The sequence below is a fragment of the Arachis ipaensis genome, chromosome B2 (assembly GCF_059453495.1).
Source record: "Arachis ipaensis isolate K30076 ecotype BB chromosome B2, ASM5945349v1, whole genome shotgun sequence".
Lineage (NCBI taxonomy): Eukaryota > Viridiplantae > Streptophyta > Magnoliopsida > Fabales > Fabaceae > Arachis > Arachis ipaensis.
The window spans coordinates 73,269,077-73,294,403 of NC_142437.1; the positions used below are offsets into that span (position 1 = coordinate 73,269,077).

Here is a 25,327-nt window from a genome sequence, read left to right on the forward strand (position 1 = left end):
TCAAAAATTGATCTTTTCAAATCATTTTCAAAAATCAAATCTTTTTAATTTCTACAATCATATCTTTTCAATCATATCTTTTTTTTAAATTGCAATCATATCTTCTCAATCATATCTTTTTCTAAAATAATTTTCAATCATATCTTTTTGATTACTAATTTCAAATTCCTTTTCAAAAAAAAAAATTCACCTAACTAATTTTCTCTTTCATATTTCGAAATCAACTAAGCATTTTTTTCAAAATCTTTTTAATTAATTAATTAATTTAGTTTTCAATTTGCTTTTATTTTATTTTCTTCTAATTTTCGAAAGTTTTATTTTATCTTCATTTATTTTGTTTTATTTTCGGTTACTTTTAATTAAATAAAATTAAAGAATTAAAAATATAATTTAATTGCAATTCACATCAATTCCCTTTTTCTCCATCATGGACATAAGTGGAAATGAACAGTCCAGAAGGACTCTGGGGTCATATGCTAACCCCATTACAGCTGCATATGGGAGTAGCATCTGTATATCTCCCATCAAAGCAAGCAGTTTTGAGCTAAATCCTCAGCTTATTATCATAGTGCAGCAAAATTACCAGTATTCTGGTCTTTCACAGGAAGAACCTACTGAGTTTCTGGCACAGTTCCTACAAATTGCTGACACAGTATGTGATAAAAAAGTGGATCAGGATGTCTACAGATTATTACTATTTTCATTTGCTGTAAAAGATCAAGCTAAGAGGTGGTTAAACAACCAACCCACAGCAAGCATAAAAACATGGAGACAGTTATCAAACAAGTTTCTGAACCAATTTTACCCTCTAAAAAGGATGATACAGATGAGTCTGGACATCCAAGGCTTTAAACAAGAGGATAATGAATCCCTTTATAATGCCTGGGCGAGGTACATAGGGATGCTGAGAAAATGCCCCGCTGAAATATTTTCAGAGTGGGTACAGTTAGACATCTTCTACTATGGGCTTACAGAAAAAGCTCAGATATCTCTAGACCACTCAGCTGGTGGATCTATACACATGACAAAGACGATTGAAGAGGCTCAAGAACTTATAAATACGGTTGCTAGAAATCAACACTTGTACTCTAGCAGTGAGTCCTCTAAAAAAGAAGAGGCTTTGGCAGTAACTACTGATCCTAATCCTCAAGAACAGATTGTTGAACTTAATAAGCAATTACTCCTTATGACAAAACAATTAGCAGAATTTAAAGAGGTGCTCCAAGACACTAAAAATGCTAATAAGAATATAGAAACACAAATGAATCAGACAAGACAGCAGCTATCTAAACAGATAATAGAAGAATGCCAAGCTATTCAATTAAGGAGCGGGAAGACACTGAATAAATCAGCATAAAGTAGCAGAAAGCCAAGAAAGGGGCAACCGACAGAGGATGACCAAACCACTACCCAAATTCCCTCTGAGGACAGCAAGAGCCTAGAGAGGAATAATTCTGGCGATCAAACGCTAGAAAAGGGTGAAAAACTGGCGTCAAACGCCCAGTGGATGCCCACTTCTGGCGTTCAAACGCCAGAAAAGGGAGAAAAGCTGGCGTTGAATGCCTATTCCTTGCCCAGTTCTGGCGTTCAAACGCCAGAAAAAGGTGGGAAGCTGGCGTTAAACGTCCATCCAGCACCCAACCCTGGTGTTCAAACGCCAATGAGGGATCAGACACCTGCAAGTACTGATAGTAACCCCTCTAAGAAGGCTTCTCCAACCACCTCTGTAGGGAATAACCCTGCAGCAACTAAGGTTGAAGAATATAAAGCCAAGATACCTTATCCTCATAAACTCCGCCAAGCAGAGCAGGATAAACAATTTGCCCGCTTTACAGACTATCTCAGGACTCTTGAGATAAAGATCCCATCTGCAGAGGCACTTGAGCAAATACCCTCTTATGCTAAGTTCATAAAAGAGATCTTAAGTCATAAGAAGGATTGGAGAGAAACTGAAAAGGTGTTTCTCACTGAAGAATGTAGTGCAGTCATTCTGAAAAGCTTACCAGAGAAGCTTCAAGATCCAGGAAGCTTTATGATATCATGCACATTAGAGGGTGCTTGTACCAAGACAGCTCTATGTGACCTTGGAGCAAGTATCAACCTAATACCTGCATCCACTATCAGAAAGCTTGGCTTGACTGAAGAAGTCAAACCAACCCGGATATGTCTTCAACTTGCTGATGGCTCCATTAAATATCCATCAAGCATAATTGAGGACATGATTGTCAAGGTTGGGTCATTTGCCTTTCCCACTGACTTTGTAGTGCTAGAAATGGAGGAGCACAAGAGTGCAACTCTCATTCTAGGAAGACCTTTCCTAGCAACTGGACGAACTTTTATTGATGTACAAAAAGGGGAAGTGACCCTGAGAGTCAATGAGGATGAGTTCAAGTTAAATGCCGTCAAAGCTATGCAGCATCCAGACACATCAAATGACTGCATGAGCACTGATATTATTGACTCTTTGGTAGAAGAGATCAATATGACTGAAAGTCTCAAATCAGAGCTAGAGGACATCTTTAAAGATGTTCAGCCTGATCTGGAGGAATCAGAGGAAATAAAAGAACCTCTGAAAATTCCTCAGGAAGAGGATAAGCCTCCTAAACCCGAGCTCAAACCACTACCACCATCCCTGAAATATGCATTTCTGGGAGAAGGTGACACTTTTTCAGTGATTATAAGCTCTGCTTTAAATCCACAGGAAGAGAAAGCACTAATTCAAGTGCTAAAGACACACAAAACAGCTCTTGGGTGGTCTATAAGTGATCTTAAAGGCAATAGCCCAGCAAGATGCATGCACAAGATCCTGTTGGAGGATGATGCTAAGCCAGTGGTTCAACCACAGAGGCGGCTAAATCCAGCCATGAAGGAGGTGGAGCAGAAAGAGGTCACTAAGTTACTAGAGGCTGGGATTATCTATTCTATTTCTGATAGCCCCTGGGTAAGCCCTGTCCAAGTTGTACCCAAAAAGGGAGGCATGACAGTGGTTCATAATGAAAAGAATGAACTGGTTCCTACAAGAACAGTTACAGGGTGGCGCATGTGTATTGACTACAGAAGGCTCAATACAGCCCCCAGAAAGGATCATTTTCCTTTACCATTCATAGACCAGATGCTACAGAGACTAGCAGGTCATGACTATTACTGCTTTTTGGATGGCTATTCAGGCTACAACCAAATTTTAGTAGATCCTCAGGATCAAGAGAAAACAGCATTCACATGTCCTTCTGGAGTATTTGTCTACAGAAGGATGCCTTTTGGTCTGTGCAATGTACCTGCAACCTTTCAGAGGTGCATGCTTTCTATTTTCTCTGATATGGTGGAAAAATTTCTGGTAGTCTTCATGGATGACTTCTCAGTATTTGGAGACTCATTCAGCTCCTGTCTTGACCATTTAGCACTTGTTCTGAAAAGATGCCAAGAGACCAACCTAGTTTTAAATTGGAAAAATGTCACTGTATGGTGACAGAAAGAATTGTCCTTGGGCATAAAATTTCAAACAAGGGAATAGAGGTTGATCAAGCTAAGGTAGAGGTAATTGAAAACTTACCACCACCTGCCAATGTAAAAGCAATCAGAAGCTTTCTGGGACATGCAGGATTCTACAGGAGGTTTATAAAGGATTTTTCGAAAATAGCAAAACCTCTGAGCAATCTGCTAGCTACTGACACGCCATCTGTGTTTGACACAGAGTGTCTGCAGGCGTTTGAGACCCTGAAAGCTAAGCTGGTCACAGCACCAGTCATCTCTGCACCAAACTGGACATTACCATTCGAACTAATGTGTGATGCCAGTGACCATGCCATTGGTGCAGTGTTGGGACAGAGGCATAACAAACTTCTGCATATCATTTACTATTCTAGCCGTGTTTTAAATGATGCATAGAAGAATTACACAACCACAAAAAAAGAGTTACTTGCAGTGGTTTATGCCATTGACAAGTTTAGATCCTATTTAGTAGGTTCAAAAGTGATTGTGTATACTGACCATGCTGCTCTTAAATACCTACTCACAAAGCAGGATTCAAAACCCAGGCTCATAAGATAGGTGTTGCTTCTGCAAGAGTTTGATATAGAAATAAGAGACAGAAAAGGGACAGAGAACCAGGTAGCTGATCACCTGTCCCGAATAGAACCAGTAGCAGGGGCGTCCCTTCCTCCTACTGAGATCTATGAAACCTTTTCGGATGAGCAACTTTTTGCCATTCGGGAAGCACCATGGTTTGCAAACATTGCGAATTATAAAGCTATGAGGTTCATACCCAAAGAGTACAGTAGGGTGCAGACGAAAAAACTAATTTCAGATGCAAAGTACTACTTATGGGATGAACCATATCTCTTTAAGAGATGTGCAGACGGAATGATCCGCAGATGCGTACCCAGAGAAGAGGCACAGAAGATCCTATGGCACTGCCATGGATCACAGTATGGAAGACATTTCGGAGGTGAGCGAACAGCCACTAAGGTCCTTCAATGTGGCTTCTACTGGCCTACTCTCTATAGAGATGCCAGAGAGTTTGTGCGTAACTGTGACAGTTGCCAAAGAGCTGGCAACTTACCTCATGGTTACGCCATGCCTCAACAAGGGATCTTAGAGATTGAGTTGTTTGATGTATGGGGTATTGACTTCATGGGTCCCTTCCCACCATCAAACTCAAACACTTACATTCTGATGGCAGTAGACTATATATCTAAATGGGTAGAAGCAATTGCCACACCCACTAATGATACTAAGACCGTACTAAAATTCCTCCAGAAACATATCTTCAGCAGATTTGGCATCCCCAGAGTACTAATCAGTAACGGGGGCACTCATTTCTGCAATAAACAGCTATACTCTGCTATGGTACGATATAGAATTAGCCACAAAGTAGCAACTCCATATCATCCACAGACAAATGGGCAAGCTGAAGTCTTTAATAGAGAACTAAAAAAATCCTGGAACGGACTGTAATTGCCCATAGAAAGGATTGGGCAAAAAGCTTGGATGATGCTCTGTGGGCATACAGAACAACATTCAAGACTCCTATAGGAACCTCTCCATACCAGCTTGTGTATGGCAAGACCTGTTATTTGCCCGTGGAACTGGAACATAAGGCCTACTGGGCAACTAGATTCCTAAACTTGGATGCTAAGTTAGCTGGAGAGAAAAGATTGCTCCAGCTGAATGAGCTAGAGGAATTCAGGCTCAATGCTTTTGAAAATGCTAAAATTTATAAAGAGAAAGCAAAAAAGTGGCATGACAAGAAACTGTCATCTAGAGTCTTTGAACCAGGACAAAAGGTTCTGCTCTTTAACTCTAGGCTCAGACTATTCCTCGGGAAATTGAAATCCTGGTGGAGGGGACCATATGTGATCATAAGTGTATCATCGTATGGATATGTTGAGCTTCAGGATATTGATTCTGATAAAAAGTTCATTGTTAATGGACAGAGAATCAAACATTATCTTGAAAGCAACTTTGAGTAAGAATGCTCAAAACTGAGGCTTGAATAAAGCTCAGTCAAGGTCCAGCTAAAGACAATAAAGAAGCGCTTGCTGGGAGGCAACCCAGCCATTAGCAGGTTATTTGTTTTACTTAATACTTAGAGAAGTTTAATATAAATTTTCTCTTCAAGATTAACCATCAAAATTGAAGGAATTCACAGAGTTACAGAAAGATTCAGCGCAAAAAGCAGAAAAAAGGAGCTCATTGGCAAGAAAACGTCAGTAAGGAGCATTTTGGGCGTTAAACGCCAGAATGGTAGCGTTTAACACCAGTAAAGATACCATTTTGGGCGTTAAACGCCAGAATTGCAGCATCCTGGGTGTTCAGAAAAACGCCCAGTAATAAAGGATTTCTGGCGTTTAACACCAGCCAGGGTACCTGGCTGGGCGTTAAACGCCCACAATGGCCAACTTATGGGCGTTAAACGCCAGGATGGATACCATTCTGGGCGTTTAACGCCAGAAAGACAGGGGGAGAGGATTTTGTTTTCCACTTCAAAATTTTTCAAATTTTCATGTTTTGACTCATAATTTTCTGCATAAACATGCTTCAAACTTTCATCATTCACCCTCAATTTTCAAAAAATTCAACACTTTTCTAAATCTCTTTTCAAATTAACTCCAAATCCTTCCCAAATCTTCTTCAAAAAACTCAAGTATCCTTTCAATTTCTTTCCAAATCTTTTCAAACTCATTATATCATCTCTTATTTCTTAGATGCATAAACAAATTTTCAGATTTAACCTCTTTATATCTTTTTCAAATTAAAAATCTCATCTTTTTCATATCATGATTTTATTTTCTTCCACCAATCATATCTCTATGTCATATCTCTTTCAAAATTTTCGAAATCCCTCCCCTCCTCTTATCAATACACATTCAGCCATCCCCTCCTCTCCACCATTCGAATTTGCCTCTCCTCCTCTCTCTCCCCTTTCCTTTCTTTTGCTTGAGGGCAAACAAACCTCTAAGTTTGATGTGTTTTTCCGTGATCACTGAGCTAAGACTCATCAAGATCATGGCTCCTAAGGGAAAACAAACCAATTCAAGAGGCAAGAAAGAGAATACTCCAAAGAGTCTTTGGAATCAAGAGAGGTTCTTTACCAAAGAACATGCAGACCATTACCATAAAATAATGGGTCTAAGATCAATGATCCCGGAAGTTAAATTCAATCTGAAAGAAGATGAATATCTGGAGATCCAAGAGCAAATTCGAAATAGAGGATGGGAAATTCTAGCTAATTCTGAAACAAGGGTTGGAAGAAACATGGTTCAGGAATTCTATTCAAATCTGTGGCTGACAGATAAGCAGAGAATAACTGGAACCACCTTTCATACCTACATAACCATGGTCAGAGGAAGGATTATTTACTTCCATCTGGACAAAATAAGAGAGGTCTTCAAATTGCCTCAACTACAAGATGATCTAGAATCCTTTAATAGGAGAATGGTGAGAGAAGATAAGAGGTTGGACCAAGTTCTAGAGGACATATGCCTCCCTGGAACTAAGTGGATAACCAATTCAAAAGGTGTCCCAAACCAACTCAAGAGAGGAGATCTCAAACCAGTTACAAGAGACTGGTTGGACTTCATTGGGCGTTCCATACTACCCACTAGCAACCGCTCTGAGGTTACTGTCAAAAGAGTAGTGATGATTCATTGCATTATGCTGGCAAATGAAGTGGAGATTCATCATCTGATTTTTTGTGAGATTTACACAATTGCAAACAAGAACTCTACTGAAGCCAAACTGGCATACCCAAGCTTAATTTCTCTGCTATGTAAAGATGCTAGGGTGAGGATGGGAGTAGATGAATTCATTCCAATCGAACACCCAATCACCAAGAAGTCAATGGAAGGACAACAAGTGCAAGACAACTCCATCAAAAAGAGGGCGCAGGAGTTCCTCCCAGAAATCCCTGAAATTGACTACTAGACCCGCCTAGAAGCATCTGTCACCAAGCTGTAAGAAGCTATGGATCAACTTAAGGAAGAACAGCAGAATCAAAACTGCATGCTCTGCAAGTTGCTGAAGGAACAGGAGAAGCAGGGGCGTGAGCTACAGGAGCTGAAACGCCAGAAGCTCTCCCTGGAAGGACCAAACACCCCACAGACTGAAGGAGCATCCACTGCTCAAAATCAAGGTTATTGAGTCTTAACTCTGTGATAACCTCTATTATTAGGAATCTATTTTAAGAGTCACTTATTTTTCTGTTTTTAATTTTCTGTCTTCTATTATTATTGGTTTGCTCTTATATTTATTTTTGAGTCTTATTTTCATTCCATGATTAATAAAATTTAAAGTTTATGTCTTAAAGCTATCAATGTCCTATGAATCCATCACCTTTCTTAAATAAAAAGTGTTTTCAATTGCAAAAGAAAAAGAAGTACATGAATTTCAAATTTTAAAACAGATTAATTATTTTGATGTGGTGGCAATACTTTTTGTTTTTCTGAATGAATGCTTGAACAGTGCATATTTTTTAATTTGTTGTTTATGAATGTTAAAAATGTTGGCTGTTGAAAGAAAAAAAAGGATAAATGTTATTGATGATCTGAAAAATCATAAAAATGATTCTTGAAGCAAGAAAAAGCAGTGAATAAAAAAGGCTTGCAAAAAAAGTATATGTGAAAAAAAAAAGAGAAGAAGAGAAAGAAAAATAAAAAGCAAGCAGAAAAAGCCAATACCCCTTTAAACCAAAAGGCAAGGGTGAAAAAAAAAGGGATCCAAGGCTTTGAGCATCAGTGGATAGGAGGGCCCACAGGAATAAAATCCTGGCCTAAGCGGCTAAACCAAGTTGTCCCTAACCATGTGCTTGTGGCGTGAAGGTGTCAAGTGAAAACTTGAGACTGAACGGTTAAACTTGTGGCCCAAAGCAAAAAGAGTATGCTTAAGAGCTCTGGACACCTCTAATTGGGGACTCTAGCAAAGCTGAGTCATAATCTGAAAAGGTTCACCCAGTTATGTGTCTGTAGCATTTATGTATCCGGTGGTAATACTGGAAAACAAAATGCTTTGGGTCACGGCCAAGACTCATAAAGTAGCTGTGTTCAAGAATCAACATACTGAACTAGGAGAATCAATAACAATATCTAAATTCTGAGTTCCTATAGATGCCAATCATTCTAAACTTCAAAGGATAAAGTGAGATGCCAAAACTGTTCAGAAGCAAAAAGCTAATAGCCCCGCTCATCTAATTAAGACTGATCTTCATAGATGTTTTTGGAATTCATTGTATATTTTCTTCTTTTTATCCTATTTGATTTTCAGTTGCTTGGGGACAAGCAACAATTTAAGTTTGGTGTTGTGATGAGCGGATAATTTATACGCTTTTTGGCATTGTTTTTAGTATGTTTTTAGTATATTTTAGTTAGTTTTTATTATGTTTTTATTAGTTTTTAAATAAAAATCACATTTCTGGACTTTACTATGAGTTTGTGTGTTTTTCTGTAATTTCAGGTATTTTCTGGCTGAAATTGAGGGACCTGAGCAAAAATTTGATCCAGAGGCTGAAAAAGGACTGCAGATGCTGTTGGATTCTGACCTCCCTACACTCGAAGTGGCTTTTCTGGAGCTACAGAGACCCAATCGGCGCGCTTTCAATTGCGTTGGAAAGAAGACATCTTGGGCTTTCCAGTAATATATAATAGTCCATACTTTGCCCGAGATTTGATGGCTCAAACTGGCGTTCCAAGTCAGCATAGAAATTTTGGCGTCAAAACGCCAGAACTGGCATGAAAGCTGGAGTTAAACGCCCAAACTGGTACAAAAGCTGGCGTTTAACTCCAAGAAAGGTCTCTACACGTGAAAGCTTCAATGCTCAGCCCAAGCACACACCAAGTGGGCCCCGAAAGTGGATTTCTACACTAACTATTCTAGCTTACTCATTTTCTGTAACCCTAGGTCACTAGTTTACTATAAAAACTACATTTAGTGATTCATCTTGTACCTCATGACACTCTACACGTTTCATATTGTATCTTCTACGGCATGAGTCTCTAAACCCCATGGTTGGGGGTGAGGAGCTTGATAAACCCATATTTTATGATATATTTTGTGCTTAATTCAAGTGATTTATTCAATCCTTCACCCACTTATTCATGTAAATTGCATGGTTTTACTTTCCCTTCCTTATTATGTGATATATGTGAAAAACATGTTTCCTATGCTTTAAAAAAAATTATTTTAATTACCCTTTATTACCATTCGATGTCGTGACTTGTGTGTTGAGTAGTTTCAGATCTTCTAAGGCAGAAATGACTTAAAGGATGGAAAGGAAACATACAAAAATGGAAGGAAAGCATAAAATGGAGTTTTTGAAGAAACTGGCAGCGACGCGGATGCGTGACTGACGCGGACGCGCGCCTTAAGCAGAACACAGATGACGCGGGCGCATGACCGAAGCGAACGCGTGATAAGGAAAACACCAGATGACGCGACCACGTGACCTACGCGGACGCGTGACAGATGCCACGCACCAGAAATTACAGAAAACGCTCCCAGCAATTTCTGAAATCCTTTTTGGCCCAGATCCAAGTCCAGAAAGGACAGATTAGAGGTTATAAAGTGAGGAAATGCATCCATTCATTGGCATGTATTCAATGATTCACTTTTGATGATTTAGATGTAGTTTTTAGAGAGAGGTTCTCTCCTCTCTCTCTCTTAGGACTAGAAATTAGGATTTTTCTCGCCTTCATGATTGTCTCTTTTTATCAGGTTCAATGTTCCTTTTTAATTATTTTCTCAATTTAATTTATGAACTCTTCCATGTTACATATGATTCTTCTAATTAATGTTATTTGAGGTATTTCAGTTTATGATTGCTTTCTTTTATTTATGTTACTGTTACTTCCAATCTAAAGAAATTTTTATTCGAGTAAGTTTACTTTTCCCCTTTTGGCCTTGGTTAAGTAATTGGTAACTCATGAGTTATCAAACTCAACATGATTGATAATTGTTGTCTTTGCTAATTGAATTGAACTTCAATAACTCCAGTCTTTTCTTAGGAATTGACTAGGACCTGAGGATCAAACTAATTGGTCCACTTGACTTTCCTTTGCTTTAGTAAAGGCTAACTAAGTGGGATTAAGACTCAATTCTCATCACCATTGATAAGGATAACTAGGATAGGACTTCCAAATTCTCATACCTTTCCAAGAGTTTATTTTATAGTTATTTATTTATTTTATTTGTCATTTAAGTTACTTGTTCCTTACTTTCAAAACCCCCAATTTACAAAACTCATAACCAATAATAAGAACACCTCCCTGCAATTCCTTGAGAAGACGACCCGAGGTTTAAATACTTCGGTTATCAATTTTAAAGGGGTTTGTTACTTGTGACAACCAAAACGTTTGTGAGAAAGGACTTTTGTTGGTTTAGAAGCTATACCTACAACGAGGATTTATTCTATGAATTTCTAGGCCACGTAAAAGTTCTCTCTTCAAAATGGCACCGTTGCCGGGGAATTGCAAACGTGTGCCTTATTATTGGTTATTGTAAATATTTTTCTTTTACTTGTTTATTTATTTTCGCTCTTCTCTTTTATTTCTATTTAGCTACTATGAACTCTCACCCCTCTCGCTTTGAGTTTGGTTCTGAATTTGTTGAAAGGAATAGAAGCTATAACAGGAATATGCATCAAGGTCTAAGCAATCAAGGATGGATGGAGCCAAGAGGATCTAATCAACCCTTTCAATTACAACACCTTCCAAGATATCATAAACAAAGACCAGTCTACAATGCATACCAAGCTGATAGATATGGTGGACCTCCTGGTAGTTACCAGCAAGCCCCACCCTGTGCTTATAGACCATCCTCTCAACATAACTTCGAACCACCGCACTCACAAGCTCCTTTTCACCATTCACCACCGTATGACCCTTATTTGCCCCAATTCCAATCCAATTACTCCCAAACACCACCACCTCCCTATGTACCATGTCCATATCCATCACCTCGAGAATCACAGGCTCGCCTCAAGGAAACAGTAGATCAACTTCATACAACCCTTCATCAGCTGGAGCAAGAAATAAAACAATTATCTTTCAGACGTTTAGACACTCAAGGAACTCCAATAGTCTTATGTGGAGAATCTAATGACAAACGTAGCATGAAGGAGACATTAGAAACCCCAGTAGGTAGTAATGAGCATAACTTTGTTCTGGAACAATTGGAGGAAGCCAAATTATCCAAGAAGAAGAAGTACTGATTGAAGATTTAGGAGATGCTGAACCTCCATGGGAATCCAGAGTTGTGAAAAATTCCGTCAAGGACGTTACAATTGATGCTAAGGAGGATAGTGCACAACCCCCAAAGCAGGTATTTTATGAAGAACTAGACGGAATAATCCAAGAAGCAAGTTTCCTTGATGATGATAGTCATAAGTCAAGTTCTCCTAGTAATGAACCTGTATCCGCAAGTGAAGTCTCCGAGATTGAAGAATCTTCCCCAAGCGAATACAAAGATGATGCGGAGGTAGATTTCTCTCAACCTCTAGCTTATGACTTGAGTGATGAGGAAGACATAGAATATTTTGATCAGGACACAGTTGCAGTTAAAGACTCTTGTAACAAAGTGGAGGAATTCACAGAAGAATACATGGGAGTAGAACTTACAGAACTACTGGAAACACCTATCCCAAGGCCATTACCACCTAATACAAGCTTCAAGCGGGTACAATCCTTAACCTTTATCTTCACTTTTCCACTTGAATACGGTTTACTTGAAACAGATGGCCAGCTTAGAGCTCTCTGTGGCTTTAAGAGTAAGAGGGAAATGGCTCGCACTCAGAGCTGGTGTACAAGATCCAATAAGGTTCCACGCTTCAATTCGAAGTGCAAGGATTGGTATCAAGTTCAATTGAATGGATCACAGAAGACGCTTGGTCATCTTGGTGAGAATATAATTTCTAAACTGCCCGGATGGAAGCATATAGATCAAGACAAAGGCGGATTTAAAAGCAAAGTTTGGGATCCTGGAATCTATTCTGACATTCGTCACCCCGGGAATCTGAGAACCCGTCTGAAGCTGCTCAAAAGTTTCACATGCCTAGTTTGGGACCCTAGAGGCTGTTGGCATTCCAAACATTGGTGGAGATTTCTGGATGAATTTAAGCATAAGCCACCATAACAGGAAGCTCATCCAATGTCCAACTTAAGGACGTTAACTAAAAGTGCTAGGTGGGAGACAACCCACCATGGTATGGTCGTTTCTTTTTCAATTATTATTCCGCACTGTTTGATTTTATGTTATATTATTTTTTTGAACCTGGATGTTATTCATAGCATTTGCATTAGCATTGCATACTGCATAATTGCATACTTGCATATAAAAAAAAGGAAGGCGTGACGCGACCGCATTGCTAACGCGTTCGGGTCAGTTGCGAAAACCACCTCCCACGCGTCCGCGTCAATCACGCAAACGCGTGATCTGGAAATCGGCATAAAAATCCAACGCCCAAAAATCTAGGCTGGAATCGTGCGGCTGGTGTGCGTTTAGCACAACACGGCGCACGCGTTCGCGTCCATCACGCAAACGCGTCACTTGCACAAAAACTCATCCCACGCGAAAGCATGAGCGATGCGTTCGCGTCGCGTGGATATTATGGCACCCCAATGGAGACAGAGAGTTACACTAAAACGACACTGGAATTGTGCGTTTAGCACAATTTCCAGCGACGCGGTCGCATGCCTCACGCGACCGCGTCATTCATCCTTTCACCCATTCCGTGCGATCGCGTCACTCATGCGATCGCGTCAACCCCATTCCACCCTAGCCACGTGATCGCGTGCCCCACGCGTTCGCGTGGATTCAAATTCACTAACCCCAGTGACGCGAAACCCTACCCCCATCGCGCCCCCAGTCTTCTCCCCAACCCCCCTCTGTTCTCTCTCCCTCCTTCCTCTGCACCCATCGCCACCGCCAACCACCCCTGGCCGCCGCACCAGCGCCAACCACCCAGCCACAGCGACACCTACCCCCCTCCTTCTTCCTTCTCCCCTCCTTCTTCTTCTCCCCCCTTCTCTCCCTTCCACCACCGTGGTCAGCCACCGCCACTGCACTATCACCGCCGCGCCTCCCACCACCAACGCCCACCCCCTCCCTTCCTTCCTCCTTAACCTCCTCTCCACCATTACCCCAACCCGAAACCCCCACCACCAAACACCCACCCACCGCCGCGCCAACCACGGTTCGCTGCTGTGCCGCCCTACGTCACCGCCGCATTGCCGCCAACACCACCCCACTCCCATCATCTCTCTTAGTTCCATACTTGTGCCTCTAACCGCCAGGTTCCGCCGAACGCCACTTTTCTTTCATTCGTAGTTAGGTGCATATTTTCCAGTTTATGTTTCAAATTAGGATAGTTAGAGATGTATGTTTGTAGTGGATTCTAGGTTGTTAGGTAGCTAGGATGTGGTTAGTGGATTTAGGCCTGATAATTGCGCTGTTCGTGCTTCTTGTTTTATCAATTTCGCAATTCTGATGTTGCTGTGATATGCTATTCTTTACTGTTTCATGCTGCTTTTTACACTGCTTTTTCATGTTCATATTCCGTTTATATAATTGCAGCTTTATTTTAATTTATATGAACTATTTTTCTTGCTGTTTATTACCCAGGAACATCCAATTTTAGCCGAAATGCTGCCCAATTTTCTGTAAATTGTTTTGATTTTCATTCATGTTTTGGTTTTGGCAACTTGAATTTGGCATTCCTTAGCTTTTCCCAAACCACTTCATGAATGCACGGGCCAGCATTCTTATTCCTTTCGATTTCCTGGTTAATAAATTGCACTTTTGATGATTCGATTTTAATTTTTTGCTATTTTTTATATCTTTAAGAATCATCATCACTAACCTGATATTTTTTAATATGAGTTGCCTAGTCTTTCAATTTGTGTATTTCTTGTTACTTAGGAAATAATTCTCAATGCCACTTACTTTAACTTTCTTTCCTCCTAACTCACTGCTTTCCACTTTTTCACTTTTAACCACTTTTAACTTTCTAATTTCTCCTTGCTTTTTACCTAACTCCTTCAACCTTTTCACTCATGGTATGTTTATTGTTTTTCCTAATTAACAAGTATTCTACTTATAACATATTTTGGATTGTAATTTCTCATCTCAGCTTTTTAACTCCGACATAATCCAAAATGCACAATTATTCAACTCATTTCATAATTCCATTGCTCCTTTGCCACTATTTGCTTATCTTGTTCTTTGCCTACTTGTTTTCTTATTTTTATTATATCCTAGATTTCTGTTTTTCAGGATGGCTGACCCTCAGCAAAAAGGAAAAGGAAAGGCAACAACTGGCAAACGGAAAAGAGGTGAATCCTCTATGTCTATCCTGGAGATTATGCATGATGACTCCTGGCAGAAAAAGCACTTTACCCCGCAAGAGAAGGCTGACCAGCTCCTCCCTGCCAATGATCCCATTAAATTTGCAAACCGATACTATGAGCTGAAGTATCCGGTGTTTGCCACCTCCAGAAATTTGTACCTGGAGAGGACTCTGAAAGTTCCAAAAGAACTACAGCAGTACACTTCCGATCAGATCAAACAAAGAGGCTGGTTCTTCTTGGAGAGAAACTTGACAGAGGTCAATGCTTCCTGAGTAAGAGAGTTTTATTACAACTATTTCAAGACTTCCCTGGATGTAGTGAACCTCAGAGGGAAACAGATACTGGTCACAGAAGAGGCCATTAAGGATATTCTGTAGCTTCAGCCTAAGTCCGATCAGCCTGACGGTTACCGACAGGCTAAAGAGGACATCCGTTTTATGAGATTTGACTGGGATGATGTCAAGCAGAGGATAGCCCTTGATCCGACTGTCCCATGGGTCATGGGTAAGAACACCACAATGCCTAAAGGAATCAAGCTTATGTATCTGAATGATGAGGCTCGGCTCTGGCACCAGATCTTGAGCAACTTTGTTATGCCGAGCACTCATGAGACAGAGCTGCCTGCCACTATGATCATCCTTCTCTGGTGTGTGCTGGAGGGTAAGGACCTGTATCTGCCACGATTCATCCGGCACTATATGGCCAGGGTCCATGTCAGAGGCACCCTTCCTTTCCCTTACCTAGTCACCCAGCTAGGCCGTCGAGCTGACGTGCCTTGGGAGGATGCCGATGAGAAGTCACCTGCTGCAGACTGCAGGAAGATCATTCCTCACAGCAGAAAGTTTCAGGCCTTGGGCTACAGACCTCCATTCCTTACTGCTTCTGATAAGACAGCCACACCTTCAGCTGCCCCTTCTTCTTCCACTGCTGCACCAGCCCCACCCACTGCACCCCCACCTGCTCCTGAGCCTATTTTTCATTTGGTGCATCGACTCTTCGCCTACTTGGATCGTATGGAGCGTCGTAACAAGCGACGCTATGAGCACGTCATGTTGATGATCCGATCCGGCGGCGACATCCCCTCTGAGCCTGACACTCCTTCTGATACATCTGAGGTGGAGGCGAACGATCACGAGGAGGAGACACCTACCCAGGCTGCACAGGCAGGACCAGAGCAGGCTACACCACGGCAGGAGGAGCCACACCAGATACAGGCCGCAGATCCAGAGATTCTCATCCAGTCAGAGCCTCCTCTGCAGTAGACAGATCCTCCTACCCTTATCCAGTCTGTAGATCCTCAGGCCACCACAGAGACTCCAGTAGCCCATCCTTTCGGAGATGACACTCCTTCACACCCAGCTTGAGTGAGTATCGAGGACGATGCTTTATTTTAAGTGTGGGGAGGTTGCCATCTCTGGCGTATTTTTTGGTGAACCACTACAGACTCTTTTTATCTTATTTTGTTTATTTTTCTGTATTTTTATCTTTATTTTTATTTTTTAGTACTTGCACACTGTTCTTTTGCTGTATTTTTACTATATTTCCGTATTTTGCACTTTAGTTTATATTTTAGCCATTTAGTTTAGTTTGAAATTCTAAACTTATTAGTTATAGAATATGTGGATTAATCTGTATAGTTTACCCTTTTAGCATATGATAGTTTGGTTTAAATTGAAAATAAAAAGGAAGTAAACTAGAGACTTTAACATAATCAAAACAATCCACACACCTTGTATATATAGCATTACATGTTAGTTAGTTAACAATATTTCTTCAAGGAGAAACACTAAAACTTTAAAGCCACCCAAAAAAAAAAATTTTACATTGAGAATAATGGGAACTTTTAATTTTTACTTGCATGACATGTATAACTGATATATGATTTTTGAGCTAGAGAACACACAGCCTGTGAGTTTTGAGCTTAATTATATGGTTACATTCAAACCATAATTTTTATTCCTGTGTGTTTTGCCCTTCTTTTTTTATTCTGGTGTTCTTTACTTTGTTTTAATCTATATGTCCAATTATAGAGTATAGATACATACTAAGAGATGATTGAGGCCATCATTTGAATTTTTCCTCACTATTCCCAAATTAGCCTACCTTTTACATCACCTTTGTTAGTCCCCTTGAGCTTTTTAATCCCCTCTTATTTTATAAACTACATTACTAGCCTTAAGCAGAAAAACAAAATAAAAATCCCAAGTTGAATCCTTTGTTAGCTTAAGATAGAAATTGTGTATTGTGTAAGTGTGGGAACCTTATGGGAACATGTGAAAACGAAACAATTGAATTACCATGTGCATTCAAAAAAAATAATAATAAATAAATAAATAATAAATTTTTATTTAAATAAAGGGGATACAAAAATTCCCCAATTGCAAAATAAGAAGAATCAATGCACATGGGACAAAAAATTAAAATGCATGAATTTGCAATACAAAGTGAGAAAACTTGGGCAATTAGGTTAAGAAGCTTTGAATTACAAAATATGTATGTTAAGTGAGATCTTAGACTAATCAAGGATTCACTTATTAGCTCACTTAGCTTTATACATATACCATTACCTTTACCTTGGCCCCATTACAACCTTGAAAAAGACCTCATGATTTTTGTATGCCTATATTCTATAATTGTTGATTGGTTAGATGAAGAACAAAGTTATAGAAAGTAAGGATAAAAAGAAGAATAGAGTGATTAACCCAATAAACACTGAGTGACTAGAGAGTAAAGACAAAACCCAGTGAGGGTTCAATAGCTCATCACCATATATCTCTGCTTAAATTGTTTATTGTCTTGCAAGTTTGTAAAATATTTTTACCCATCTCAATTGTAAAAGTGCTTTAACATTATCTAGGGTTTGGCTATGCATATATGATTCATTGAGAATGTGAATTAATTTAACTACATGTAAGTTTTATATACAAGTGAATAACAATTAGAATTGCATGATTCATTTAGGTAGTTTCCATTTAGAATAGATTGCATTGCATGAGATTCCACCACTTTAACCTTACCTTACTCTTTATCTTGGATTTAGCATGAGGACATGCTATTGTTTAAGTGTGGGGAGGTTGATAAACCCATATTTTATGATATATTTTGTGCTTAATTCAAGTGATTTATTCAATCCTTCACCCACTTATTCATGTAAATTGCATGGTTTTACTTTCCCTTCCTTATTATGTGATATATGTGAAAAACATGTTTCCTATGCTTTAAAAATAATTATTTTAATTACCCTTTATTACCATCCGATGCCGTGACTTATGTGTTGAGTAGTTTCAGATCTTCTAAGGCAGAAATGACTTAAAGGATGGAAAGGAAACATACAAAAATGGAAGGAAAGCACAAAATAGAGTTTTTGAAGAAACTGGCAGCGACGCGAACGCATGGACAACGTGGCCACATGCCTAAAGGTGGAAGACGGTGAGGTCGAAGATCCTAAACATGGGTGATCTTATCCTATATATAATAACCTAATAACTAAGAAGTACAAAAATATGACAGACTAGACTAAAGGTGCAAAAGTCCATTCTTGGGCCCACTTTGGTTGAGTACTTGGGTTGTGCTTGGCGTCCAACTTCAGGGATGGGCATTGAACGCCCATTAGGGGGTTGATCCAATCTACCTTGTGTTTCTTGGTGGGCATTAAACGCCCCAAAAGGGGTGATTGGGCGTTCAACACTGGCTTGGGTTCCTTTGAGGGCGTTGAACGCCAGAAAGGCGGTAGGCCTTAGGCATTCAACACCCATTATGGGCAGGCTCCTTCGAAGAAAATTATAGACCATTATATATTGATGAAAGCTCTGGAAGTTAGCTTTTCAGCGCCATTAAGAGCACATTATTTGGATCTTTGTAGCTCCATAAATTCTCATTTGAGTGCGTGGAGGTCAGAATCTAACAGCATCTGCTACGCTTTCCTTGCCTCTGGATTGGACTCTGCCAAAACTCCTCAATTTCAGTCAGAAATTATCTGAAATCATCAGAAAACACAACAACTCAAAGTAGAATCCAAAAATGTGAATTTTGCACTAAAACCTATGAAAACATAATGAAACTTAAACAAAAGTTAACTAAAATAATATGAAAATGATGCCAAAAAGCGTATAAAATATTCGCTCATCAGATGCCTCCCTTAGGGGCGTTGAACGCCCATACTGCTCCCTGTCTGGCATTCAATGCCAACAATTCCTCTTCAATGGGCATTGAATGCCTGTAGGTGATCACTGGAAGGGTCTTCTTATCTCCTGAATGGAAGTTGGACATCCAGCTTCCTCCTTGTCTGGCGTCCAACGCCAGCAAGAGACTCTCCTTAGAGTGTTCTGTTTTCAGTTTTGTATGTCTCTGTCACTATTCTAAGTGTTGCACATGATCAAAAACGTTAAAAAGCAAAGGAAAATCTATAATATAAGATCAAACTAAAACAAATGAAAGGAAATTGAAAGTACTATGCTAATGATTGGGTTGCCTCTCAACAAGCACTTCTTTACCATCATTAGCTTGACAGACAGCTCCATTACGGAGGTAGGTAGGGGCTTAGATCTTCACCCCTCACAATAAACTTTCTTCATGTGCTCTCATGAATGAGCTCCACATGCTCTAGAGACAGGATCCGGTTCACAGTATGTGGCAGGACTGGACTTTTAGTTAAGACAACTCTCATGCCAGGTGAGAGGTCAATCTTCTTGTTCTTCCAGCCCTTGGGTACCTTCTTCTTAGTACCTTCCTTTCCAGTGCTTGATGATGTTTGTCCAACACTAAAACTTAAAATTGGTGTCTGGGGGTTCTGTAAAACTCTGCACTGAGAGTGAAGGCTGAAACATTATGTGTTGCACAATGGTACCTCCTTTGTCAGAGGGAGACTTAGGGTTGGGGATCTTGAACAGGATCCCAACCTCAGGACTATTTCTCCCTTTTCCACATCTTTTAAGACCTTTACAGTAGCAAGGAAAGGCCTTCTAAAGATAATGGAATTGTCTCTATCCTCCCCAGTGTCTAGGATCACAAAATCAGCAGGGAGGTAAAGCTCTTCAACCTTCACCAGGACGTCTTCCACCATGCCATATGCCCTTTTTAGGGACTTGTCTACCATCTCCAATAAGATCTTGGTGGGCTGCACCTCATGAATTCCCAGCTTCTTCATCACAGAAAGAGGCATAAGGTTGATGCTTAAACCAAGGTCATATAGTGCCTTCTAAAAAGTGATGGTCCCTATAGTGTAGGAAATCAAGAAGCTTTCGGGACCAGGTAGCTTCTGAGGGAGCTTCTTCTGGACTAAGGCACTGCACTCCTTGGTTAGCACCACAGTCTCATCTCCCTTTGAAGTTTTCATGCATGCCATGGAAGGGGGATCCTTCTCCAATCCCTCTGCATGAGAGGAATTGGTCTTCAGCTTCCTGAGGATTGCCAGGAACCGAGCAATTTGCTCCTCCTTAGGTTCCTCTTGCTCATTTGAAGAGGAATATTCCTTCTGCTTATTTATGTGTGTAGGGGCGTGCATGATGATGTTCCTTACTTCTTCATGAGCCCTGATCTCCTTGAGTTCCTCAACAGCAGGCTCGTCTTTGGGTTCGGTTACAACCTCCATAGAGAGGGCCTTGCACTCTTCCCTTGGAATTACTTCCGTGTTGCTGGAAAGAGTGTTAGAAGGGATCTCTGGGATCCTCTTGCTCAGCTAACCAACCTGTATCTCCAAGTTCCTGATGGATGACCTAGTTTTTGCCATTAAACTGTGAGTGATCTTGGAGAGGTTAGAGACAATGGTGGCCAGGTCAGAGAGGCTCTGTGTGAAAGTCTTCTTCTATTGCTGAGAGAGTTGAAATAGTCTGTTGTTGAATCGGTTCTGGTTCATTCTACCCTGATTGTTACTGAAGCTTTATTGAGGCTTCTGTTGATCTTTCCACCCAAAATTGGGGTGGTTCCTCGATCTCTGATTGAAAGTATTCAAATAGGGATTGTTGTTGGAGTTTCTGGAGGAGTTTTCCATGTAGTTCACCTCTTCCATGGCGGTCTAGGCGTTATCACCAGCATCCAATTCATACGTTGTTTATGGATAATAAGCATCTGAGCTCTGTGTCCCACTCAAGTGTTGAGAGATCATGTTAATCTGCTGAGACATGAGTTTGTTCTGAGCCAAGATGGCGTCTAAGGTGTCCACCTCCAAGACACCTCTCTTATGAGCTGCCCCATTGTTCACAGGGTTCCTCTCAAAAGTGTACATGTATTGGTTATTGGCAACCATGTTAATAAGCTCCTACACCTCTTCAGGCGTCTTCTTAAAATGGAGGGATCCACTTGCAGAGTGGTCCAATGACATCTTGGACACCTCAGACAGACCATCATAGAAGATGTTTAGCATGGTCCAGTCTGAAATCATGTCGGGAGGGCATCTCCTGATCAGTTGCTTGTATCTTTCCCAAGCTTCATAGAGGGATTTACCCTCTCTCTGTCTGAAGGTTTGTACTTCCACCCTAAGTTTGCTCAGCTTCTGGGGTCAAAAAAATTTAGTCAAGAATCTATTTACCACCTTCTCTCAAGTGTCTAGGCTTTCTTTAGGCTAGGAATCCAGCCATAGCCCTGTTCTGTCTCTTACAGCAGAGGGAAAGAGTATGAGCTTGTAGACCTCTGGATTTACTCCATTAGTCTTGACAGTGTCACATATCTGCAAGAAGTCAGATATAAATTTGTTTGGATCTTCCTGTGGAAGTCCATGAAACTGGAAATTTTGTTGTATTAGAGTGACCAATTGAGGCTTCAACTCAAAGTTGTTTGCACCAATGGCAGAAATAGAGATGTTGCGCCCATAGAAGTCAGAATTGGGTGAAGTATAAGATCCTAGGACCTTTCTTACGTCTCCCCCATTATCTGGGTTGCCATTGTTGTATCTTCAGCTTCTTGTTCTAGAGCTCCTATGAGATTCCTTATGGCTCTGCTAGCCTGAGCTTGTTGCAGAGGCCTTCTTAAAGTCCTTTCAGGTTCAGAATCTGAATCAAATAGATGTTCTTTATCCATATTCCTACTCATAAATAAGAAGAAAGAAATCAAGAAGAAAAGAAGAAAAGAGTCTCTATGTCAGAGTATAAAAGACTCCTAGTGAGAGAGTTAGAAAAAGAGAAAAAAAAAGAAAGATGTCTTTTAATTTAAAAAGAATTTCGAAAATAAAGAGAGAAAGAAGAAGATTTTCGAAAAAGAAGAGAGAGAAAAGAGTTAGAAATTTTTGAAAAATTATGAAAGAGAAAGAATAATTAAAAGACACCAAACTTTTTAAAATTAAAATAAGATAAAACAAATCATTGACTAACAAGATTTGAAAATAAAATAAAATAAAATAAAAGATTTGATTTTGAAAATTTTTAAAATTTTAAAAAGAAAGAGTCAATCAAAGATTTTAAAATTTAAATTTGGAAAGCAAAAAAAAAGTCAAATAAGATAAGATAAAATTTTAAAATTTTAAAATAAAAGATTTGATTTAGAAAAATTTTGAAATTAAAAAGAGAAAGTCAAAGAAAGATTTTGAAATTCAAAATTTGAAAAAGTCAAGAGGGAGAGAGAAAACAAAATAAGATAAGATTTTTAAAAATTTAAAGATTTTAAATTTTAAATTTTAAAAGAAAGAAAACCTAACAAGATACTAAAATTTAAAATTTGAAATTAAAAAGAAAGATAAGATAACAAAATTTTGAAATTAAAGAAAAAGGTAAGATAAGATTTAAAGATAGAAAAGATAAACAACAAAAACAAGATTACTAATCAAGACACCAAACTTAAAATTTTTGAATTTAAATTGAAAAAAATTTCGAAAATATTTATTTAAATTTTTTTTTTCGAAAGTTAAAAAAGAAAAGACAAACACTATACAGACACTAAACTTAAAAATTGTAAGATCAAAGAACATAAATTTCAAAAAATTTAAAAAAAGAAAAACACTAAAAGACACCAAATTTAAAAGTTTTGAAATCAAACAAAAAAACATGAAGAAAATTTCGAACACCAAGAAAGAAAAACAAGAACAATTTCCAAAAATTCGAGAAAAGAAATGAAAATCAAAGGGACACCAAACTTAAGACTTGACACAAGACTCAAACAAAAGAAAAAGATTACTCAAGATGAAAATATTTTTGAAAAATTTTAAAAAGAAAATAAGAAACACAAAAAGAAAAACAGTACAAGCTACCTGATCTAAGCAGCAAGACAACTGTTAGCTTGTCAATCTCGAACAATCCCCGGCAACGGCGCCAAAAACTTGGTGCGCGAAAATGTAACTCGCACAACTGAACCGGTGATGAGCGGATAATTTATACGCTTTTTGGCATTGTTTTTAGTATGTTTTTAGTATGATTTAATTAGTTTCATTATATTTTTATTATTTTTAATTAAAATTCATATTTCTAGACTTTACTATGAGTTTGTATATTTTTCTGTGATTTCAGGTATTTTCTGGCTGAAATTGAGGGACCTGAGCAAAAATCAGATTCAGAGGTTGAAGAAGGACTGCAGATGCTGTTGGATTCTGACCTCTCTGCACTCAAAGTGGATTTTCTGGAGCTACAGAACTTCAAATAGCGCGATTCCAATTGCGTTGGAAAGTAGACATCCAGGGCTTTCCAACAATATATAATAGTCCATACTTTGAATAAGGTTGGACGACGTAAACTGGCATTGAACGCCAGTTCCATGCTGCATTCTGGAGTCAAACACCAGAAACAGGTTGCAAAGTAGAGTTCAACGCCAGAAATAGGCTACAAACTGGCGTTCAACTCCAAGAGAAGCCTCTACACGTGTAAAGCTCAATGCTCAACCCAAGCACACACCAAGTGGGCTCCGAAAGTGGATTTCTACATCATTTACTCAATCCTGTAAACCCTAGTAACTAGTTTAGTATAAACAGGACTTTTTACTATTGTATTAGACATCTTGGGACGTTTAGTTCTTAGATCATGGGAGCTGGCCATTCGGCCATGCCTGAACCTTTCACTTATATATTTTTCAACGGTAGAGTTTCTACACACCATAGATTAAGGTGTGGAGCTCTACTGTTCCTTAAAGATTAATGCAAAGTACTACTGTTTTTCTATTCAATTCAACTTATTCCACTTCTAAGATATTCATTCGTACTTCAATATGATGGATGTGATGATCGTGACAGTCATCATCATTCGCAACTTATGAACGCGTGCCTGACAACCACTTCCGTTCTACCTTAGATTGAATGGATATCTCTTGGATATCTAATACAGGGGACCGTGTCCGAGTTATTAGTGTCTTCGTGGTATAAGTTAAAACCTATGGATGGCCATTCCTGAGATCCGGAAAGTCTAAACCTTGTCTGTGGTATTCCGAGTAGGATCTGGGAAGGGATGGCTGTGATGAGCTTCAAACTCGCGAGTGCTGGGTGATGAGCGGATAATTTATACGCTTTTTGACATTGTTTTTAGTATGTTTTTAGTAGGATCTAGTTACTTTTAGTGATGTTTTCATTAGTTTTTATGTTAAATTCACATTTCTGGACTTTACTATGAGTTTGTGTATTTTTCTGTGATTTCAGGTATTTTCTGGCTGAAATTGAGGGACTTGAGCAAAAATCAGATTCAGAGGTTGAAGAAGGACTGCTGATGCTGTTGGATTCTGACCTCCCTGCACTCAAAGTGGATTTTCTGGAGCTACAGAACTCGAAATGGCGCGCTTCCAATTGCGTTGGAAAGTAGACATCCAAGGCTTCCAGCAATATATAATAGTCCATACTTTGGCCAAGAATAGACGACGTAAACTGGCGTTCAACGCCAGCTTTCTACACAAATCTGGCGTCCAGCGCCAGAAAAGGAGCCAAAACCAGAGTTGAACGCCCAAACTGGCACAAAAGCTGGCGTTCAACTCCAAGGAGGACCTCTACACGTGTAACAATCAAAGCCCAGCCCAAGCACACACCAAGTGGGCCCCGGAAGTGGATTTATGCATCAATTACTTACTCATGTAAAACCTAGTAGCTAGCTTATTATAAATAGGACCTTTTACTATTGTATTTGGCATCCTGGATTGTATTTTGATCCTGTGATCATGTTTTGGGGGCTGGCCATCTCGGCCATGCCTGGACCTTTCACTTATGTATTTTCAACGGTAGAGTTTCTACACTCCATAGATTAAGGTGTGGAGCTCTGCTGTTCCTCAAAGATTAATGCAAAGTACTTCTGTTTTCTATTCAATTCATCTTATTTCGCTTCTAAGATATCCATTCACACCCAAGAACGTGATGAAGGTGATGATTATGTGTGACGCACATCACCATTCTCCCCTATGAACACGTGCCTGACAAACACTTCCGTTCTACATGAAATAAGCTAGAATGAATATCTCTTAGATCTCCTAACCAGAATCTTCGTGGCGTAAGCTAGAATGATGGCGGCATTCAAGAGAATCCGGAAGGTCTAAACCTTGTCTGTGGTATTCCGAGTAGGATTCAATGATTGAATGACTGTGACGAGCTCCTAACTCACGAT

General features: G+C 39.5%; 1 pseudogene; it reads left to right on the forward strand.

Annotated features, from left to right (window-relative positions):
- Positions 1-427: 427 nt before the first annotated feature.
- LOC148574382 (uncharacterized) lies at positions 428-20,544 on the forward strand (annotated as a pseudogene).
- The last annotated feature ends 4,783 nt before the right edge of the window (positions 20,545-25,327 follow it).